Here is a 22,147-nt window from a genome sequence, read left to right on the forward strand (position 1 = left end):
TAACTTGTGGTCTTAATATTGTAAGCTCTCTATGTCATTACATAGTGAGACAAACCTATATTGTATTTTCAGAACCCTGACGTTTGCACTTGCTGTTAAAAGATAGTGACTGAGGGGGGCCTATGACTTAACGCATCCCACAATTCTTTTTAGATGCAACCAAAAACAGCCACTTCCTTTTGAGAGGTGTTCCTGTGGAGGACCTCATCGGTGAGAAATTTACACCTCTGTAAGCTCCATCTCCACTAATAACCATACACTATTAACCATATACAACCCACTATGCTACCCAGACCAATTAATTTCCTAGGAAAGGTTCTGCTAAGCTCCTTCTTCAATGGCGAGCAGAATAAAACTCCAGAATCCCTTATCTGACCTTACATTCTACATCACTCATTCTCCATCTGTTGCACTTCCTCGGCATGACGTTTCCCCGCTCCCAGCAGTAAAGGAACCATCGGCTGAGAAATTCGACTCGCGGCCAAAACGGGCACGAAGTTGGCGGAGCGACCCCTGCATGAGGTCCGAGCCAAATTCAGCTTCGGGCCTCATTTAAATGCTGCCGGCGAGCTGCGGGTGTGAAATGGGCAACTGGGAAACCGGCCGGCTCCTATGCTGAGGGCCAGCAGGTCGGGTCTGGGGGCAGGGGGGGAGGGCCTCAAACATGGTGGCAGAGATGCATCCTATAATCAATTCCAACAGCTGTAAATCACAGCTTTCTCATATATAGCAGAACAAGCGCTAACCTCACCAGCAAATGCCGTTAACTGATAATACACTGTATCTGGGAATATTTGTTGTAGGCATCGCCTTGACGAACACAAAAATTATAAATTTAATTTCTAAAAATGAAATTTTCAACAGATAATGCCACATATGCTGTGGCACTGTACTAGTCAGCTTTTACCAATTTATTCATCACTTCTCTGATGTATGATGGAGTACAATGCTGGCAGCCCTCCAGTACCTCACTCAAGAGCCAATCTTTGTGTGCGATCCCGGATAGCGAGTGGGGCTCTTCGACCATCAATATAACAGCTAAACCCTATCCTAACCTTGCCTCGTGTCTCCAAACAAGCACTTTCCACTTTGCAGCAGGACGGTGATCAAGAGCAGGAACCCAGGCTGATTCATCTCTTCCCTACCCTGGATACTGAGGCCAACTGTAGCGTCCCCCGCCACTGCCCCGACTGAGGTTAGCTAATTCACCACTGGCCAAGGATGTTCTGGACCTGTTTGCCGCAGCACTACATGGCGCCCTTACCAATGAGCTATCAGGGGAGTAGCACCTGCTTTCTCTCATTGTAACTGAACATGATTTGGATGCCAGGTTCATTACATTTACACTTCATTTTTCCAGCGCTGATGTGATTTACAGACATAACAAGTAACATGTTCTTGGCTTCAATCATACTCCATCTTTAAGGGCTGTTGCAGAAAGACAGAACACAGGTACATAGCAGAGCAACTAATGAGTAAACCACGTTTCTTTGTCAGGACCTCACAAGATGATTATGCTGTAAAATGCCACTACCTCTTGTTACTGGCAGCAGGACTGCGGGGATTGGATTCTGTCCCTGGAACTGAGGTCAGTATTCACCTAGAGACCAAGAAGCAAGGATTTACATGAGGCCTATTTCTACGTGTGATATAACATTCACCAAGTGTCAGTGAAACCTGCAGTCTCTCTGGGTGAGTATCCCTGTGTTTAGACTGCTCTCTCAATATATAAACAGGCTCCGTTCCTTTGGATCTGCTGGGTAAAAAAGAAAGAAAAGACTTGCATTTATATAGCACCTTTCAAGGCCTCAAGATGTCCCAAAGCGTTTTACAGTCAATGAAGTACTTTTGAAGTGTAATCACTGTTGTAATTTAGAAAATGCAGCCGCCAATTTGCGCACAGCAAGGTCCCACAAACAACAATGAAATAAATGACCAGATTATCTGTTTTAGGTGTTGGTTGAGAGATTAAAGTTGGCCAGGACTCCAGGGAGAACTCTCCTGCTCTTCTTCGAACAGTGCCGTGGGATCATTTACATCTTGATTTAATGTCTTATCCGTTACTGCAGTACACATGGCAGCATATGATTGAGATTCAATGAGGCTTTCAGACCTTGATGAATAAAATGCTTCCTGCCACGCTGAAGTCAAACCACCAGAACCAATTTTACCCAAGGCTGGGCAATGGTCCAAGGGAAAGTGCTGCCTGCTTCACAAAAACATCCTCAGGAATATCCAAGTATCCTCTGTCACATCTGGATATCCTCAATGGCATATCCTCAATTGTATTGGGCTATCCTTAATAGTGTCTGGGTATACTCAATCATGTCTAGATATTCTCAGTCATGTCCAGTTATCCACAATCATGCTAGGTTATCCTCAAATGTGTCCAGTTATCCTCAATCATGTCAAGGTACCCTCACCCATGTCTGATTATCCTCAACTATATCCAGTTATCCTCAGTCTGGATATCCTTACTCGTGTCTAGTTATCCTCAGTCTGGATATCCTTACTCGTGTCTAGTTATCCTCAATTATATCCAGTTATCCTCAGTCTGGATATCCTTACTCGTGTCTAGTTATCCTCAGTCTGGATATCCTTACTCGTGTCTAGTTATCCTCAATAGTGTTGAGTTATCCTAAATGAGTCCCATTATCCTCGGTCAAGTTCAATTAACCTCAATTGTGTCTACATATCCTTAATCCTGTTGGGGTATCTTTAATCCTGTTGGGGTATCTTTAATCCTGTTGGGGTATCTTTAATCCTGTTGGGGTATCTTTAATCCTGTTGGGGTATCTTTAATCCTATTGGAGTATCCTTAATCCTGTTGGGGTATCTTTAATCCCATTGGGGTATCTTTAATCCTGTTGGGGTATCTTTAATCCTATTGGAGTATCCTTAAACCTTTTGGGGTATCTTTAATCCTGTTGGGGTATCTTTAATCATATTGGGGTGTCCTTAATCCTGTTGGGGTATCTTTAATCCTATTGGAGTATCCTTAAACCTTTTGGGGTATCTTTAATCCTGATGGGATATCCTTAATCATGTCTGTAGATAGGGGTAGGCCAGATGGGGAAGACCCTAATAATTATAATAACTTCATTAAACATTTCTCAATATTAAAGACACTTACATATATTAAAACTAAGAATCTGCAATATAAGCAGGTTCTAAGAGGTCATGACAAGGTTAGAACCTGCAAACAGACATTAATGGACTAATAATCCGCAAGGACAGACATGGCGTGTTCTAGGCCGAGCCAAACAGTCAGGAGATGATCAGGAGACTTACGAATGCAATAGACTAGTTGAGAAAAGATGGGATAGTGAGGTACAATCTGTGAGAAAAGCAATGATAGAGTCGTGCAGGCACATGTTAATCATCACGCTAGCAAGACGTTACTAACACTATAAATGGTACAATACAAAAGAGTTCAGGGGGACGTAAACTTCTAGCTTCGACCAGCGTAAGCAGACTAGAACTGGTACAGATATAGATAATCCTGTAAAACCCAATGTATATTTAGCCTATGAGGGGACAAAAACCTAACAATGTCCATTTATCTTCAAACAAGTCAGTCAATCCGCAAATGGAATGGAGGCAGTTGCCCATTCTCTCTTCAGTAGAAGACAAGTTGATCATCTTTAAAGGAATAATGCTGAACATGCAGGACAAACACATAGCCAAGATCAGCAAACTCAGACTAAACAAATGAAATCATAAGTAGATCAGGAAGCAAATTAAATGAGAAATAAAGAGGGAAAATGACCTCTACAAATCCTGCAGGGAGAAAGGGAAAGGAGTTCACTGAGACGAATACAAGAAAGTGCTGAAACATGACAAACAGGTGACCAGAGGGACAACGAGAGGACAGGAAAAAAGTGTAGCAACAGAGGCAAAATATTAAAAAAGTTTCAGTACTAAGGTAGCAAGAGGACTGTCAGAGTAGAGATAAGAAAATTAAAAGAAGCAAACCGGCTTGAAACAAAGGATGAGCTTGAAACAGTAAATATTCTGAATGATTAATTCCTCAAAGTATTCACAAGGGAAGACATGAATAACATGGCCTTCCCAAAAAAAAGGAGTACGATGGCAAAATTCAGCACTTTAATATTAATGAGATGGAAGTCCCAGAAAGGGCTTAACACAAATAAATGCCCAGGGTTAGATGGAATTTATCCAAGAGTGCTGAGAGAGACAGGAGAGAAGATTTGTGAGGCACCGACAGCCATTATGAGGAAGTCAGTGGACACTGGGCAGATACCATTAGATTAGAAACTCGCTAAGGTCGTGCCCATATGAAAACCCTGGAATCATTCATAGAATCATACAACACAGAAGGTGACCATTCAGCTCATCGTGCCTGTACGAAGAAGCAATTGATTGCCTCAATGTTTAGGGGTGGGAGGCTCTGTAGTCTTTCTAGATGGATGTATTAAGATGGGCCAAATGGCCTTCCTCATCCTAAGTATCTGTGATCTTGGGCTCAACTTTGAAATGGTGGCAGGTTGGCAGTGGGGGGGTGAAGGTGTGCATTGCAAACCCGAATAAACAAAACTTACCATTTCCGACGCAATCGCATCGTAATTGATGGTGATTAAAGTTCTCTCCGGGTTTCGCTGGCTGCCAGCAGGAGTTGCAATGCTGGGGGGGAGGGGGGTGGGGAGAGAAAAAGAGAGAGCAATACGTCATCTGGCGCTGGAACGGAAGATCGGGTGGGGGGAAGAGGGGAAGATCGGGAGGGGAGGGGAATATCGGGGGGGCATCGGGAGGGTGAAGAGGGGGAGATCGGGGGGGGCATCGGTGGGGTGAAGAGGGGGAGATTGGGAGGGGAGGGGAATATCGGGGGGGGGGCATCAGGAAGGTGAAGAGGGGGAGATCGGGGGGGACATCGGGGGGGGGTGAAGAGGGGGAGATCGGGGAAACATTGGAGGGGTGAAGAGAGGGAGATCGGAGAGGGACATCGGACATTGGAGCAGGGTGGAAAGGTAGGCTGATTTTGACTGGTGAAACCAGGCGTGAATCAAAAGCCGTGGGAAAGACGCCCAGTTAAAAAATTGTTCTCGCTACCTACTATGTCACAAGTAAAGTGCTTTAAGTACCTCAATGAAGTACATTTGGCTCTTTAACTATCATCCTGCCGGCTTTAATTGCCAGCGGGACTTCTGGATTTGGGAGGCCCGTGCGCACACGGGTGCGTCCGTGGGGAACTTGGAAGTCGGCGGATTGGATCCAGTTTCTGAACCCGCTCTGCATTTCAGTAATTTTTGCAGCCCCCCCAGCTCCCAAAGCACCCGCAATTTACGTGTAAAATCGAGCCCCTTGTGTCCGGTTATCCTCTGTCATGGTTGGATATCTGCAATTGTGTTGGTTATTCTCATTTGTGTCCACTTATCTTCAGTCTTTTCAGGATATCCTCAGTTGTCTTCTATCATGCCTGGATATCCCCAATTATGTGTAGTTATCCTTAATGATGTCATGCCTTTCTCAGCCATGCCTGGATATCTCCAATTGAAGATAATACCTAAAAGAGGTAGCCATGGAAATAATGGATGCATTGGTTGTCATCTTCCAAAATTCTATCTATGGAACCCCATTATTTAAAAAAAGGGAGAGAGAAAACAGGGAACTACAACATTTAGCCTAACATCAGTAGAAGGGAAAATGCTAGAGTCTATTTTAAAGGATGTGATAACAGAACACTTGGAAGGCATTAACGGGATTGGTCAAAGTCAGCATGGGTTTATGAAAGGTAAATCATGCTTAACAAATCCACTGGAGTTTTTTGAGGAGGTAACTAGTAGACTAGATAGGGGAGAACCAGTGGATGTAGTGTATTTGGATTTTCAGAAGGCCTTTGATAAGGTCCCACACAAGAGGTTAGTGTGCAAAATTAAAGCACATGGGATTGGGGGGAATATACTGGCATGGATTGAGAATTGGTTGACAGACAGGAAACAGAGAGTAGGAATAAACGGGTCTTTTTCCGGGTGGCAGGCAGTGACTAGTGGTGTATCGTAGCGATCGGTGTTTGGGCCCTAGCTATTCACAATATATATCAATGATTTGGATGAGGGAACGGAATGTAACATTTCCAAGTTTGCAGACGACACAAAGCTGGGGTGGAATGTGAGCTGTGAGGAGGATGCAAAGAGGCTCCAATGTGATTTAGACAAGTTGGGTGAGTGGGCAAGAACATGGCAGATGCAGTATAACGTGGATAAATGTGAGGTTATCCACTTTGGTTGTAAAAACAGAAAGACAGATTATTATCTGAATGGTGATAGATTGGGAAAAGGGGAGGTGCAACGAGACCTGGGTGTCCTTGTACACCAGTCGCTGAAAGCAAGCATTCAGGTGCAGCAAGCAGTTAGGAAGGCGAAAGGCATGTTGGCCTTCATTGCAAGAGGATTTGAGTACAGGAGCAGGGATGTCTTACTGCAGTTGTACAGGGCCTTGGTGAGACCACATCTGGAGTATTGTGTGCAGTTTTGGTCTCCTTATCTGAGGAAGGATGTCCTTGCCATGGAGGGAGTGCAACAAAGGTTTGCCAGACAGATTCCTGGGATGGCAGGACTCATAGAGTCATAAAGTCATAGAGTCATACAGCACGGATAGAGGCCCTTCGGCCCATCATGTCCGCACCGGCCATCAGCCCTGTCATACTCTAATCCCATATTCCAGCATTTGGTCCGTAGCCTTGTATGCTGTGGCATTTCAAGTGCTCATCCAAATGCTTCTTGAATGTTGTGAGGGTTCCTGCCTCCACAACCCTTTCAGGCAGTGAGTTCCAGACTCCAACCACCCTCTGGGTGAAAAAGTTCTTTCTCAAATCCCCTCTAAACCTCCCACCTTTTACCTTGAATCTATGTCCCCTTGTTATAGAACCCTCAACGAAGGGAAAAAGCTCCTTAGTATCCATCCTATCTGTGCCCCTCATAATTTTGTACACCTCAATCATGTCCCCCCTCAGCCTCCTCTGCTCCAAGGAAAACAAACCCAATCTTCCCAGTCTCTCTTCATAGCTGAAGCGCTCCAGCCCTGGTAACATCCTGGTGAATCTCCTCTGCACCCTCTCCAAAGCGATCACATCCTTCCTGTAGTGTGGCGACCAGAACTGCACACAGTACTCCAGCTGACGTATGAGGAGAGATTGGGTCGACTAGGTCTACATTCACTAGAGTTTAGAATAATGAGAGGTGATCTCATCGAAACATATAAAGTTCTAACAGGACTAGACAGACTAGATGCAGGGAGGATGTTCCCGATGGCTGGGAGTCCAGAACCAGGGGTCACAGTCTCAGGATACGGGATATGCCATTTAGAACCGAGATGAGGAGAAATTTCTTCACTCAGAGGGTGGTGAACCTGTGGAATTCTCTACCACAGAAGGCAGTGGAGGCCAAGTCATTAAATATACTCAAGAAGGAGATAGATATATTTCTTAATGCTAAAGGGATCAAGGGATCTGGGGAAAAAGCGGGAACAGGGTACTGAGTTAGATGATCAGCCATGATCATTTTGAATGGCGGAGCAGGCCCGAAGGGCCGAATGGCCTACTCTTGCTCTTCTTTTCTATGTTCTATGTTTCTATGTTTTGAAAAAAGTAAAAACCATCAGTGGTTCTCCAATATACTTCAGTGAGTGACTGGATTTGGCAAAGTTCAGACTTTATAAAGCAGCTCTTGGCTTATTGGGTTAGTTCCTTGGCTGCTGTATCTGAGAGGAACTGTTTCTTGGCTTAACTTAGTTTGTTCAGGGCCTGTCAAATGTCTCAGCAGTGAGAAATGGTCTGAAAATACAGACATTCAACATTTTTTTTCTTTTCTTGTCCAGTACAAGTGCTAGCACAGGAAATCTGTCTGTAGGATGAATTTATTAATCCTTAGGTTGACTTTGAGGTAAAACTATAAGATTACATACAGCTTAAATCTTTCATTTGTCTTTCAGTGTGAAGTGTGTACCATTTGTATTGTGCATTATAATAGGAGAAAGGATGATCTTGGGCTGCCCAAATCACCCACATTTTGAGAGTGATATCTACATTACAACAGTGACTACATTTCAAAAGTACTTCATTGGCTGTCAAGCACATTGGGACATCCTGAGCTCGTGAAAGGCGCTATATAAATGCAAGCCTTTCTTTCTTGTGCGGTTTTTAAAAACCCATACACTTATCCCATTTTCGTTCTTCGTTTACTGGTATAATTTGCATCGCACAGAATAAATTTTGGGTTTGTGACAACCCAAAGTTTCTGGAGGCTTAAGGCCCGAATCCCCAGCCAATTTGGCCGCACCTCTCGTCTGGAGTACTTGGCTGAGTCTTCACCCTTGTCAAACCTTCCTCAGGTTGGAAGGTCTGTAGTCTGCATCCAGCTTTCATAATCTTTTTAATATCATCATGTGTTTTCTTCAGAAATATGCTTTCTCTGGCTCACAAACGTAGGCCGCTGACCTGCTTGCAGGCCTCTGCCAGTGGCTCATTTGCTGAGTGAGGAACGGCCCAGGGTGACAATCCTTGCTGATTTCCCCCTGTCGGAAGATGGCCAGCCTCTGCTCATTCCCTCTCTCTCCCTTCCCCAGTAGCATAATTCAGCTCCTGTTTCTCTGGGCATGAACCAACCTGCTCCCACAGTGTTCCTCAGTTATAGTGGGATTGTAACTTTGGGCAATAGTGTAAAATGGACGATATCAAATTATACACCTCGCCTGATTTCCCTTTGCACTGACGTCAGTGACAGGGCATGTAATAGGCGTCCAATTCGATATATCGCCCTTTTTACACGGTTGCCCAAAGTTAAAATGACCCCCTGTATATGCTGTGTAAAATGTATATGGTGTCCCAGTATAGTTTCAGTGTCCCAGTAGTTACTGAGAGTGTAGTACTGACCTGGAGTGCTTCGAGACTCACTTAAATCCCGTATTTCCAAATTTTGGTCCTGCAAGTACAGGCGGATAAAATATCCCTTTTTATGTGGGTGGCAGCATTCTCCATCCACCACCATAGTTTCCTGTCATGACATCACTGGTAGGTACATGATTAATACATTGAGGGGAACTCCTTCCCCTCAAGGTCAGGTAACTGGGTATCTGAATACTTACAAAATTACCTTTCATCGCCAGTTTATTTATATTTCAAGCCATTCAACATAGTCACATTGATCAGCAACCGTATTTATCAAGAGTAGATCATTTTATATTAATATCCCTCAGCCTGGTTTCCCCTCAAGGACTTCAGACATCCAGAATGGTACATGAGGGACGAGCCCAAATAAAATGACAGAGAGATGTTACTGTTCAGTTTGTATTCATTTCATAATTTTACCAAGTTGGAATTTTCCTGAACTGTGCAGAAGTTTCTGTTTGCTGCTAGTCTGTATTTTAGGGTATTTTTTTTGGTGAAGCTGTGTTCATCAACAATGTCAAGGCTGAGTAATGGAACTAGCATCAAGTATGCCCAGGTCAGGTTAGATGCAGAGTAAAGCTCCCTCTGCCGTACTCTAACAATATTCCTGAACCTCACCCTCATATTGCAACAGCGTGATATGTTGTCCATTTCCCACACCAGCCAATCTTGTGCACTGACACATCATCCTACAGCATTGCCTCAGGGCTCCATCCTCGGTTATAATCCTCTGCCTATTCCTCGATGACATCATCTACAAGCACAGGTTTAGCTTTCACATGTACGCCGCTGACACCTAGCTCCACCTCTCTGCCACCACCACCACCGACCCAGAGGCTGTTGCCATATTCTCCGGTCCAACATCATGTGCTGATATTTCCTGCTCTCCGCAGCCGAACCTCGAGTTGGAGCCCTCATCACTTCAAAGATTGATTTCTCAAATACTGCCCTGGCTGGCCTTTCCTTCTCCATTCTTCACAGCTTTACGTTAATCTAGAACTCTGCAATCTCACACCATGTCCTGTCTACACGTCGCTCCTGTCCTTGCCGAGCCCCACTGGCTTCCTGTCCTGTAGCATATCAACGTCAAGGTCCTCATCCTCATTTTCAAGTCCCTCCAGGGTCTCACTCCACCTTACCTCAGTGATCTTGTCCAGCCATGTGCCCCAGGCTATATGTTCCACCCCTCCAACTCTGGACTGATCCAGCATTGAAGGCCTATCTTTCAGGCTGCACTTCCGTCTTTTTTGGAACTCCATCTCAAAACTACTTCCCTTTCTCCTTCTTGCAAAAGCCACCTAAAAACCTGTCCCTCAGATTCTGCCTTCAGTATCACCCACCCCCAAAATCTTAGTTGTCTCTGACTCAACACACTCCTTTCCTCCTAGTAAAGGGCCCTGTGTCATTCTTCTATGTGAAGGTCCTATACAAATTCAAGTTGTAGTTGTTTCAGAGAAGCCATAATGGTAGCTGGTGTGGGAAATGGAAATCTTACCAGTGTATCGGGGCCAGTTTCTGAAGTGAGGATTAAAGCACATTATTAGATCAAAGCAGAGGGAACTTTACTTCACATTTAGCATGTCCTTGGAATGCTTGGCTCTTACACCGCATTCAATAGGGGTCATTTTGACTTTGGGCGGTAGTGTTAAATGACTGATATCAAATCTCCTCCAATTTTCATTCCCTATGACTTCAATGAAAACTAAATTAGGGAGAGATGTATTAACAGGCAGCTGATTTGATATCAACCAAAGTCAAAATTACCCCCAATATCTGCTGCATCTTTCATTTCCCAACGCTGAACTTGATCAAACCAAAAATAAAGAAGAATAAATCTTTAAAGGAGAAGGAAAGGTTTGAGGCACCTTCTTGGCTTTGAATTTTCAAGTTCATTGATGTCCTCTAGGGTTGCCAACTCCTGGAGGTTTCATCATGTGACCTTCCGCCTCCAACCACCCCGCCCCCCACATTCCCACCATTGGTCACCCCACTTGTCCATTCTCGTGTCTCTCCGCCTTCTCACGCTACTTGGAAAGCGAACATACTCTTTGTTATCTGATTGGCTGATTCCTGACTGTCAGTCAAAAGCAGCCTTTATTCCCATCTCCAATATTTTTCTAACTAATAAATGAAAGTCTTCAAAGAAAATGAAAAAAAAACACACATTGTTTTTATGCCCATGTGACTTTTCTCCTGGGTATCTCAGAATTATCCTGGAGATTAATCCTTAATTCCTGGAGACTCCAGGACAATCCTGGAAGGTTGGTAACCCTAATGCCCACCATCTCATGACTACACTCTCCATCTGAGGTATCCTGGAGTGATTCCATTGATTTCAATATGTGGCCTTAGGGGGGTGGTGGTGGGCGGGAGGGGCGGGGGTGCTGATTAATAGCTGCCAAAGCCAGGGAAAAATCACTGATGGCTAAGTGCCATCACATACTTGGCTATTAATGGTTTTCCCAGGGTTGGGCAGCCCTGAAATGTACTCCCCTGGTCATTCATTCCCCTTTACTGTTTATGAAGTCACCTAGTGGATTTCCGGAAAGTAATTCTCCTTTCAAACCATCCCTGTTCTTATGTTGATTTATACTCATACATTCCAGGGAGGAACAATGTGCAATGAGGCAAGCCAAGAATCTCGATTAGCCGGGACTTGTTCGAAATTCAGCCTATCGAAGCTTGGGTTGGCCTAGGGTGACAGATTGGAGCCTGCAGCTTGATGCCTTCTTTCCATTGATACAATGGAGTACAATACCTTGCGTGTTGTAACATGTATGGGTAGAACAGTGACGTGTCTCTCAGTGGGAAAATAGCCAACTAGAGGCAAGCTGACCTGTCATAGTGCAATGCAAAATTTTGACCCAGGAAGTCGTCAGTCCACTCTAAACACCCCATTCTTCTCAGAAGGACTGTGTAATATTCTTCAAAACAGCAAGAAATGAAACCACTAAAATGGATGGACATCCATTTCAAGCATGTGATTTAATTTCCATCCTCTTTAGTTTTGAAGGGGATACAAATGATCACTTGTGAAGCTCTTCCAGTGGCTCATTGGGTAAATGTGCCATGTGTTATGATACCAAACCATACATCACAAAAATCCCAGGTCCAAGCCCTAGCTGTCAGCCGTGGCTCGGGGGGTAGCATTCTCACCTCTGAGTCAGAAGGTTGTGGCTTCAAGTCCTGCTCCAGAGATTTGAGCATTTAATCCAGGCTGACACTCCAGTGCAGTACTGAGGGAGTGCTACACTGTTGGAAGTGCCATCTTTCAAATGAAATGTTAAACCAAGGCCCCGTCTGCTCTCTCAGGTGGACGTAAAAGATCCCGTGACACTTTTTCACAGAAGAACGTGGAAGTTCTCCCGGGTTTCCAGGCCAATATTTATCCCTCAACCAACATCGTTAAAACAGATTATCTGGTCATTATCACATTGCTGTTTGTAGGACCTTGCTGTGTGCAAATTGGCTGCTGCATTTCCTACAACAGTTAATTGGCTGTAAAGTGCTTTGGGATGTCCTGAGGTTGCGGAAGGCACTGTATAAATGCAAGTTCTTTCTTATTTAGCTTTAGCTGATCTCAATTGGCCATACAGGAAGTTTTTGTTTTGTATTTGTTTCAGGATTCTTTGTGATCCACAAATGAATGAAAAGGAACAAATTTATTACGGTTTAAAAACATTATAACTAGCACACAACCTCTACTATTAGAACTTCATCTTCAGTCCTCTCTGGAGCAGTCTATCTCAAACTAGTTGCTAATTGAAACATCAATGTACAATGACTGTGAAGGAAAGGTCTCTAAATTATACATTCAATATGATATGTATCACTTACTTCAGTAAGCGTCAAACTATAAATGCTGATACAAAATAATTACAGTGCGGACTCTACAATTGAGATTGGAATCCCTGAACTAGGGAGGGGAAAAATCATTCGGGATTCCTGTTCCTGATTGCTCTCCAGGAGCCCCTGCTAGAAAGCATGTGGATATCTGGTGAGGACAGAATTGGGCCAGGGCTGGATATTCTGGAGCCTCAGTCCATTACCTTTAGGGGTCAATGAAACATTTTTCAGAACTGTCCCCCCCCACTCCCCCAGAAAGATTGTGTAAAGTCCATGATAGAGTGGAATATACATGGCCAATGGAAAGGAGTGGCTGGATGGGCCTAATGGCCTTTCCTCATTCCATTCTTTACGTCCTTAATACTGACAAAGTTGTGGGATGTATTTTTGTTGATCGCTTTGTTCCTCAGTTAATCTTCAATGATTCAGGCTCATCATTAACATCATCAGTGCTGGTTGTCCAGAAGTAATTCAGGAGTTATATAATAATTTTTTTGCGGAGGTGGACAGTATTCACAGGTCGCTTTGTATGTCAGATGGTAGAAGCCACAAAGTCAGGTGTGAGTAGATGTCCCCATTGGGACTGCCGATTCACCATTATTTGATGTCCTCTTGCCAATTTAAAAGCCGGTACATGGCATTAAGCAGGAACATTCTCTTCTAACTAATCAAGGTAGGTGCAGAGCTGTGGACATAGGAGTGCGTGTTTGAATAATGCCTTCAAGCAGTTTTCATCCCAAGCCTTGGATTTCCTTCATTAGTTCCACAGTGGAAAAGCATAAAGGACAAATGGCAACATATTGGATTCTGTTCGAGGCACACATACCCTAAGTAGAGTTTCTATCTACAAGAGGGATCCTGATTGATGCTGAAAATGACCCTCGCTGATACCGGTAGCTCTTAAAGTGCTTCTTTGGACCATCGCAGCAGGTGACCTTCAAGAAAGGCTAGCTTGAGGGAGAGCTGACCGCACACAATACAGCCACACTGGCTATGTGCTTTAATCAGCGCGCATGGAAGAGTTTCAGAGTGACTGGTAGAGGCATCTACTCCACCGTTAAGTGCTCAAACCCACCGGAGAATGCTGTGACAGCAGAGCTCAACCTCAGCTCCCCAGATCACCGTTCAGTTATAGATCAGATGGTTTTGCACTCTATTGATCTGTCCCATTCTACCTGACTTTTTTATTTAGACAATTACTGAAAAAAAAACAGATGACCGGACATCCTTTATTTGTCTCAGTTTACTGGCTGTCTACAGACTGTGACTGGACAGAGCAAGCTCGGGTATTCTCCTGACACTCAGTTGCATGGCTATGATTGATGATTGAGGGCTTTGAGGGAATACAGAGCTGCCGGCCTCCTGCTGGAAGGCGGGCTGTGTACACAAACACTGAACGCAGCCCCACTGAGCTGTGGATCCCAAGCTGGGGCCTGGCTGTGCGTCGACTGTTTTCTTTCTTTGGCGATGCTGTTTAACGGACCTGACTTCAAGTCTCTGTGTGAAATGTCGGCCTGGAGAAGGTCGGAAAGTTAATTACATTTACAGCCACAGTGTTGGGCCCGGGCTACTAAAAGTAACCTTTCTGCCTGCAAGGTCTTTGACTAATGCAATCCCAATGCAGACTGACAAGGAGGCAGGTGGGCTTTTCAAGGAATTGAAAATATCCAATTTGAGATGAAGTCCTAAGATTACTTGATCCAAAAAGATATTTATATTCTTGAAAATTAACAAGATCACAACAATCTTCTGGCTAGTGGTGAGAGCTCTTAGCACAGTTTTTATTGTGGGCCAGTTTACCAAAGGTAGCACAAGTGCATTGGTAAATGTTAAGCGAAATGAAAATATCTCCTCAGCCCATGGGAGCTGTCATGTGCACTATTCTCCACGTGAATGATGTGGATAATCTCACCAGAGACAAGGGCTTACAAATGGTTCATAACTCATTGTGGTTCCTTTCATTAAAATGAAGTAATGCTCGGAATGCTTGGTGGGACGGTCTGTTGTTTTTATGGCTTGGCAGTGTTTAGGTTTAGACTTTCTTTTGCGCCTTTAATGTAGGAACTCATCACCTCCAATTTGTGACGCAATACTTACAGGAAATGCAGAAAAGAAAGAAAGACTCGCATTTAGATAGCGCCTTTCACGACCTCAGGGCACCTCAAGGTGCCTTACAGCCAATGAAGTATTTTTTGACGTGTAGTCACTGTTGTAATGTAGGAAACACGGCAGCCAATTTGCGTACAGCAAACTCCCACGAACAGCAATAAGATAATGACCAGATAATCTGTTTTTAGGTATTGGTAGAAGGATAAATATTGACCAGGACACTAGTGGGAACTCTTCTTCCCTTCTTCGAATACTGATGTGGAGATGCCGGTGATGGACTGGGGTTGACAATTGTAAACAATTTTACAACACCAAGTTATAGTCCAGCAATTTTATTTTAAATTCACAAGCTTTCGGAGATTTTCTCCTTCCTCAGGCAAATGTTTCAGGATCTCCTGAGATCCTGAAACATTTGCCTGAGGAAGGAGAAAATCTCCGAAAGCTTGTGAATTTAAAATAAAATTGCTGGACTATAACTTGGTGTTGTAAAATTGTTTACAATCTTCGAATACTGTCATGGGATCTTTTACATCCACCTGAGAGGACAGACGGTGTCTTAGTCTGACGTCTCATCTGAAAGATGGCACCTCCAACAGTGCAGCACTCCCTTAGTACAGCACTGGAGTGTCAGCCTAGATTTTGTATTGAAGTCTCTGGAGTGGGACTTGAACCCATGACCTTTTGACTGAGAGGCCAGAGTGCGACCACTGAGCCACAGCTGACATAGATCTGATTGTATAACACATGAGCGCTAAAACTGTTCGCGTGTTCTGTTCAATCAGGTCACTGAGCTGACATTCTGTTAGAGACATTTTTCTTTTCTTCATTTGACAGTCTTTTCCCCTCCTGTCTTGAAAGGACTGGCCCACAAAGGTGTACGGTTCTGTTCCATCAGTATATTAATTTATAATATATAAGTTCCAGTGGAGGAACTTGATCCAGTACAAGCAAAGAACACAACAGTCTAAGATGTGGGTCAATCTAACCCAGCCAATTCTGCCCTATCAGCCCCCGCCCCATCATCAGTGAAGTGATGGAAGGAGTCATCAGTAGTACCATCAAGTGACAAGTGCTCACCAATAACCTGCTCGCTGACCTTCAGTTTGGGTTTCACCAGGACCGCTTGGCTCCTGATCTCCATACCATCCTTGATCCTGACATGGACACAAGAGCTGAAGGCCAGAGGAGAAGTGAGAGTTACCACCCTCGATGTCATGGCAACATTAGACCGAGTACAAAACTACGGACCCTGCGCAAAACTGGGGTCAATGGGAATCAAGGAGAAAAGACACCTCATAACATTAACAGCCTTTGCCAAGATTGAAGAAGCAAGGGATTAAGAAGTAACAGACAATGATGGAGGCAAAGGAAGCCCAACGTGCTGGTCTGAGGCTGCAGCTGGCTGGTTCTGACGCTTGGTGTGCCAGCACTATGGTGCCTGTTAGTAGCGGGTGCTGACCCAGGCATGGTGATGGCACCTCTCCACTGCCATTACCAGGTAGGTGCAACAATGGCTGATGGCTGATCGTGCAGTATCAAGTAAAGCTTGACAAGCTGTGATTGGGATGCTTCTGAACAACCATCCAGTGTAACGGTTAATCAGGCCTTCACACATATCTGTGTCAGTGGGCCTACTGTCACAGCTTACCTTTGAGAGTTGGCGTCTCCGCCTGCATTAATCATCTGCCCAAGTGAGTTCTGCTCACCTCTGTATGCAGTTGTGGGTGTGCGGGCACTGGCGATTGGCGCAGAGCAGCTCTTGGGCATCACGTTCCAACTGACGTCCTCTTAGGGTTCTTGTCTTATTTTCATAACTTCACACTGGGGGATTCCCTTTGGGAAGCCCACTGAATGTTGCAATTGTGCTGTGGGGAAAATAAAGTAAAACAATAGCTACAAAGGCACAAGGATCAATGTATCATGAGAAAAATGACGAAAAAACAATTATCAATAACGGGCCAGAATTGACCTTAAGTCTCTTTGCAGTTCATTAAATGCTTTTGCCTGCATTGTTCATTGCCCTCCCAGCTTGGCGGGCTGGAGTTATGGACACTGATTTTACTCAGTCGTTAGTCCTGCGTTAACCGCAGAAAAAGATACAGGGGGCCTCAGAGTGGAGCTCCCATGTCATTAACATGGACCTGCAAGACTTTGCTGGACTGTGGTGAATTATGATCCTAGCCCCTTGGGGACTATCCCAGATGAGGCGTACTTTTCAGGTGTTCACTCTCAACCTAAGGTTGAGATAGCCAAATTTTAAAGACACTGACTGGGTCTGAAGGTCTGATCTATCTTTCCCCAAGGGAAAGGGACAACCCAAGAATATTACCGTCCTCCAGATAGCGTTTTTAGCAAGTTCCAGCCAGATTGTAATATCCCAGATATTGTGAGGGTCCGGGGGTCTCTCCTCAGTAATGCACCTCTTCACCAAAAGAGTGGATGGAGATGGGGTTCGTGAATTAATAATACAGAAAACTATGAGAGACAATATAAAAACTATACAGAGGTTTATTGATTAAACAATTTGCAATCTACAGCTGGTGAGACCGGAAATCGCAACATTAACAGTTCCTTAAAAAGGTAAAAAATTATAATCTTCCTTCTAGTAGAGTATTTAACCTTTGAATCTAAATTTCGTTACAGTAGATCGGTTCTCAGAACTATTTAGACAGGCTATCCATCAATTATCAAGGTAGCTTTTAACTTAAATCCCTGAGTAGTAGAAGATTATAGAGCTGGCGAGTAATCTCCTTCCTTTTTAAGGTGAGGATTCAACTCACCTCACTCTGATAGCCGAGAAACGCTCCAGCCCATCTAAGTGAATCTAAAAAACCTAATCTGAGCTCGCAGTATTTATACTATTCTTTCCCGGTTGTTTCATTTTGGCTGTGAGTGTTCTTGTTGACAAAGTTCTTATTGATCAGTTTGGTCACAACTCTTGTTGATCAAATTAATCAAAATTAGACATGTTTCAGCTGACTGGTGTTTTTCAGCATGTGTCCATTGTAAAGGGTTATCAAGCAATGGTCAAAGGCAGGTTCCCTTGATCAAATCAGCCATGATTCAGGTGACTGCTGTCATATATCTGTTGTAAAAGGTCATCAAATGATTATCAAGGGCAGGTACCCCTTGACCCTAAATTCCTTCACAGGACCTCAACATTAAATTCTGCCCACACCTTTGATGTTGGAGATCTGGTACAATGGGCAGCTGCACCTTTTTCTTCAACTCCAGAAATAGCAGCCTGCAAGGCTTTAGGTAAAGGAGAATTGGCCACGAGCATTAGAAATGTCAATGTACACCTCTACATTAATATGTTTGGTTTTTAAAAATGTGGAGCACGAAAGGACCGTCCAGTCTGTCAGACCCATTCCCAGAATATTCCCTCATTCTCACATCTTCACTATCCCACTTTAGCTGACAGCCTGCCACAGATTACCCCTCCCCCGAGAATCCGGTGGGCTCCGTTAAAGGCGAGAGATCCTACCCGCCCGAATCGCCACCCAGGCGATAAGTTAACACCCAAGCGTAAAAAAGAATGATCTGCATCCAGATCTTAGTGTTTTAGATATAACTAGAAGAGGAAAAAGCAGGCCAGAAGTACAAGTGAGTGATTAGCATTTTCCTTGATGAGTACAGCACATGGAAGAGTTAGGGCTGAGAGGTACAAGGTCCCAATAGCCCCACAGAGGAGTGAATTAAGACAACTTACAGCATCGACATTCATTCACCACCATTGAACCCTGCGCGTCGTGTGTCTTGTGTCAGGCTGGCCTGGACTTTGTTGACCTCTCCATACAGTTGGGCTTGAGCTGCTCTTCAGCTCTTCTGGGCGCTGGCGGGTTTGTTTTTTTTTGGACGATCGGGAGCTCCCATATCTTACACACCTCCTACTGTTCATAAAAATTCCCCATTGCAGACAACGTCAACAAACACTGGCCCTTCTGCTTATTTTGCTATGCAGAGCGTTGCAGGTTGCTAACGCTGAAGTCTCACTGAACTATAGGTACAGTGTGCAGCAGCCAGAAAGCTGGGATAGGAATTCAGTGCTACAGTTGATCCTCTCATTAGCCGACTGTGTCTGTGTGTAGTGTGTGTGCAGCAATGCAGCTTGGACTGTGGAATGGGAGCTATGGTGAGGATACAGGGCTAAAATATTAAATATTATGCATCTGAGAGATGCTCAGTTTTTTACAACTATAATCGCCTCGATTTCAGCGAGAATCGGGCAGGGAGAGGAACCGAGGCGGGAGGAAAACCGTCCTGACCTCAGCAGCGTGAGACCTGTTGCGATTTTAACCCCCCACCCCCGCAAAGTTAAATTGCCACTGATGTGTCAAAAATCAGCAGGCATCTCTCAGGACAGCAGGAAAGCCAGGCAGGACCACTGAGATAGTAACATTGCCCCTTGCATATGGGACTATTATGGTCTGCCCTAGCATCTAATGTCATCATCACCCCCCTCAAAAAACCTACACTTCACCCCCTCTGTCCTTGCAAACTACCGTCCCGTCTCCAACCTCCTTTTCCTCTCCAAAGTCCTTGACTGTGTTGTTGTGTCTCAAATCCGTGCCCATCTTTGTTGCGACTCCAGGTTTGAAACCCTCCGATCAGGTTTCCGCCCCCGCCACAGCACTGAAATAGCCCTTATCAAAGTCACAAATGACATCCTATGTGACTGTGACTGTGGTAAACTATCCCTCCTCATCCTTCTCGACCTGTCTGCAGCCTTTGACACGGTTGACCACACCTCTTCTTCCAAAGCCACTCCTCTGTCGTCCAGCTGGGTGGGACTGCCCTCTTCTGGCTCCATTCCTATCTATCCAGCCGTAGCCAGAGAATCACCTGAAATGGTTTCTCTTCCTGCTCCCGCACCATTACCTCTGGAGTCCCCCGAGGTTCTATCCATTGTAGCACCAGCATTCTGGCCATTTTTATGAATCAAATTTTAAATCCAGTACCCCCAAGAAAGAACTGTACTTTTGGCAAGCTTGTGGGAGTGGCTTAGGGAATAGGATTGACTGGCAGGAGTTTCGAGCCAGGCTAACCTGACTAAGGTGCATTCATATCCAAACGGACATTGCACACTGACAGGCTGGGTGGAAGGGAACCCAGGCCGATTGACGTCATCACCATTTAATATGATTACTGGGAATAATACTCCGAGAGGTAACTCAGAGACACTCAGTCCCAACCGAAACTGATGGAAGGCAGGAGATGGCCGGGCTGTTGTCCTCCAGGAGAGAAGCCAGTTAAGCAAGATCGGTTTGAGATCAAAACCCATTACCTGCTAGTGGAGGCCATCAACTCAGGAAATGACAGACACCCAGTAATCAGCACCCATTGTTTCTCCAGGTGCAAGGCCTGGGAGCAGGATAACGAAATAGCATTTTTCACAAAGATTTCAAAGGTTATGACTCACTCCAGGCCACGGGGGGGTGGGGGGGTCCAGACAGATCACCTGAGTCAATACATCGATCAGTATTGGCGGGAGAAAAGGTGATGAGTTTTGGGGATATAAGGAGCCGTTTGGCAACGGTTCCTGGCTCAGCTCTGCGCTCGGCTCTGTTCCTGGCTTGGCTCTGTGCTCTGCTCTCTGCTCTCTTTTCTCTTCCCCTCAGCATCAATCTACAGCGAGTCTCCCGAGTGGGGCTCTGCTCGATTCAACGGAACGTCGCCAGAAGCTGAGCGCTGCTCTTTATCCCTCATCAATGGACCTCAACTCAAACTGGAACTTGGATACTGTGTCGGCGGTCCGGAACCAGGAGCGAGACGTGCAGGAAGAAACTGCAAGCAACAACGGGGCAATCGGGATGAGCACATTGCCTGAACCTACACATCCACAAGACCACTTAGCTGTGTGAGGGGGTGATTGTAAATCCCAACCAAACCTTAGAGAGTTTTAGTGCTGGGTGGTGGGGGGGTCCTGTGTTAGTTTATTAGGCCGTGGTAATTTAGCACGGTGGGGCTTTTTGGACAAGCCAGGGTTGTACAGTTTGTACTGTTTACTGGTGTTATTGTTAATCTTATTAAACACAATACGGTTGAGCCCGAAAACCTGTGTCCGAGTCTGATCTGTCCTTATAATCCCTATCGTTCCAGAACTTATAGTAAGAGGTGTGTTTTCGGTACGCCCGAGAAAACCACTTACCCCTCCTATTTCTCATCCACATGCTGCCCCTCGGTGACATCCGGAAAATACAACAGCAGGTTACACATGTGCACTGACGACACCCAGCTCTACCTCACCAGTACCTCTCTCGACCCCTCTACTGTCTCTGATTTGTCGTGCTGCTTGTCCGACATGCAGTACTAGATAAGCAAAAATTTCCTCCAATTAAATATTGGGAAGACCAAGCTGTTGTCTTTGGTCCTCACCACAAACTCCGTTCCCTAGCCACCAACTCCATCCCTCTCCTTGGTCACTGTCTGAGGCTGAACCAGAACGTTCGCAACCTCGGCGTCCTATTTGACCCTGAGTTGAGCTTCTGACCCCATATCCGCTCCATCACCAAGACCGCCTACTTCCACCTCCGTAATATCACTGTCTCCGCCACTCCTCAGCTCATCTGCTGCTGAAACCCTCATCCATACCTTTGTTATCTCTAGACTCGACTATTCCAATGCTCTGCTGGCTGGCCTCCCACCTTGCACCCTCCTCAAACTTGAGCTCATCTAAAACTCTTGCCTGTATCGTAACTCGCACCAAATCTCGTTCACCCATCATCTATGTGCTCGCTGACCTACATTGGCTCCCGATCCAGCAATGCCTCAATCTTAATATTCTTATCCTTGTTTTCAAATCCCTCCATGGCCTTGCCCCTCCCCACCTCTGTGATCTCCTCCAGTCCTACAACCCTCCGAGATCTCTGCGCTCCTCCAATTCTGGCCTCTTGCGCATCCCCGATTTTCATCGCTCCACCATTGGTGGCCGTGCTTCAGCTGCCTAGGCCCTAAGCTCTGGAATTCTCTCCCTAAACCTCTCTACCTCTCTCTCCTCCTTTAAGATGCTCCTTAAAATCTAACACTTGGTCGCCTATCCTACTATCTCTTTATGTGGCTTGGTGTCAGTTGTTGTCTGATTACGCTCCTGTGAAGGCGCCTTGGGATGTTTTATTAAGTTAAAGGCACTATATAAATGCAAGTTGTTGTTGTTTGAGTTCAACCAGCAAGTTTGTGTTATATTGAAAGAAAGATCTTTTGAAGCACTGTGATTGTTCTTATGTAGGCAAACATGGTAACCAGTCGTACAAACGATTGGCATTGATGTTGGCTGAGGGATAAATA

General features: G+C 45.0%; 1 long non-coding RNA gene across 1 annotated transcript in view; it reads right to left on the minus strand.

The window, feature by feature from the left end:
* Positions 1–15,937: 15,937 nt before the first annotated feature.
* LOC137333911 (uncharacterized) overlaps positions 15,938–22,147 on the minus strand; it is a 42,619-nt gene continuing 36,409 nt past the window's right edge. Inside the window, exons 2-3 of the long non-coding RNA XR_010966009.1 lie at positions 16,509–16,725; positions 15,938–16,032 (exon numbers count right to left, since the gene is read on the minus strand). This is a non-coding gene — a long non-coding RNA (uncharacterized lncRNA). The remainder of the gene's footprint in view (positions 16,033–16,508; positions 16,726–22,147) is intronic.

The sequence above is a fragment of the Heptranchias perlo genome, chromosome 17, assembly GCF_035084215.1.
Source record: "Heptranchias perlo isolate sHepPer1 chromosome 17, sHepPer1.hap1, whole genome shotgun sequence".
NCBI classification, from domain to species: Eukaryota; Metazoa; Chordata; class Chondrichthyes; order Hexanchiformes; family Hexanchidae; genus Heptranchias; species Heptranchias perlo.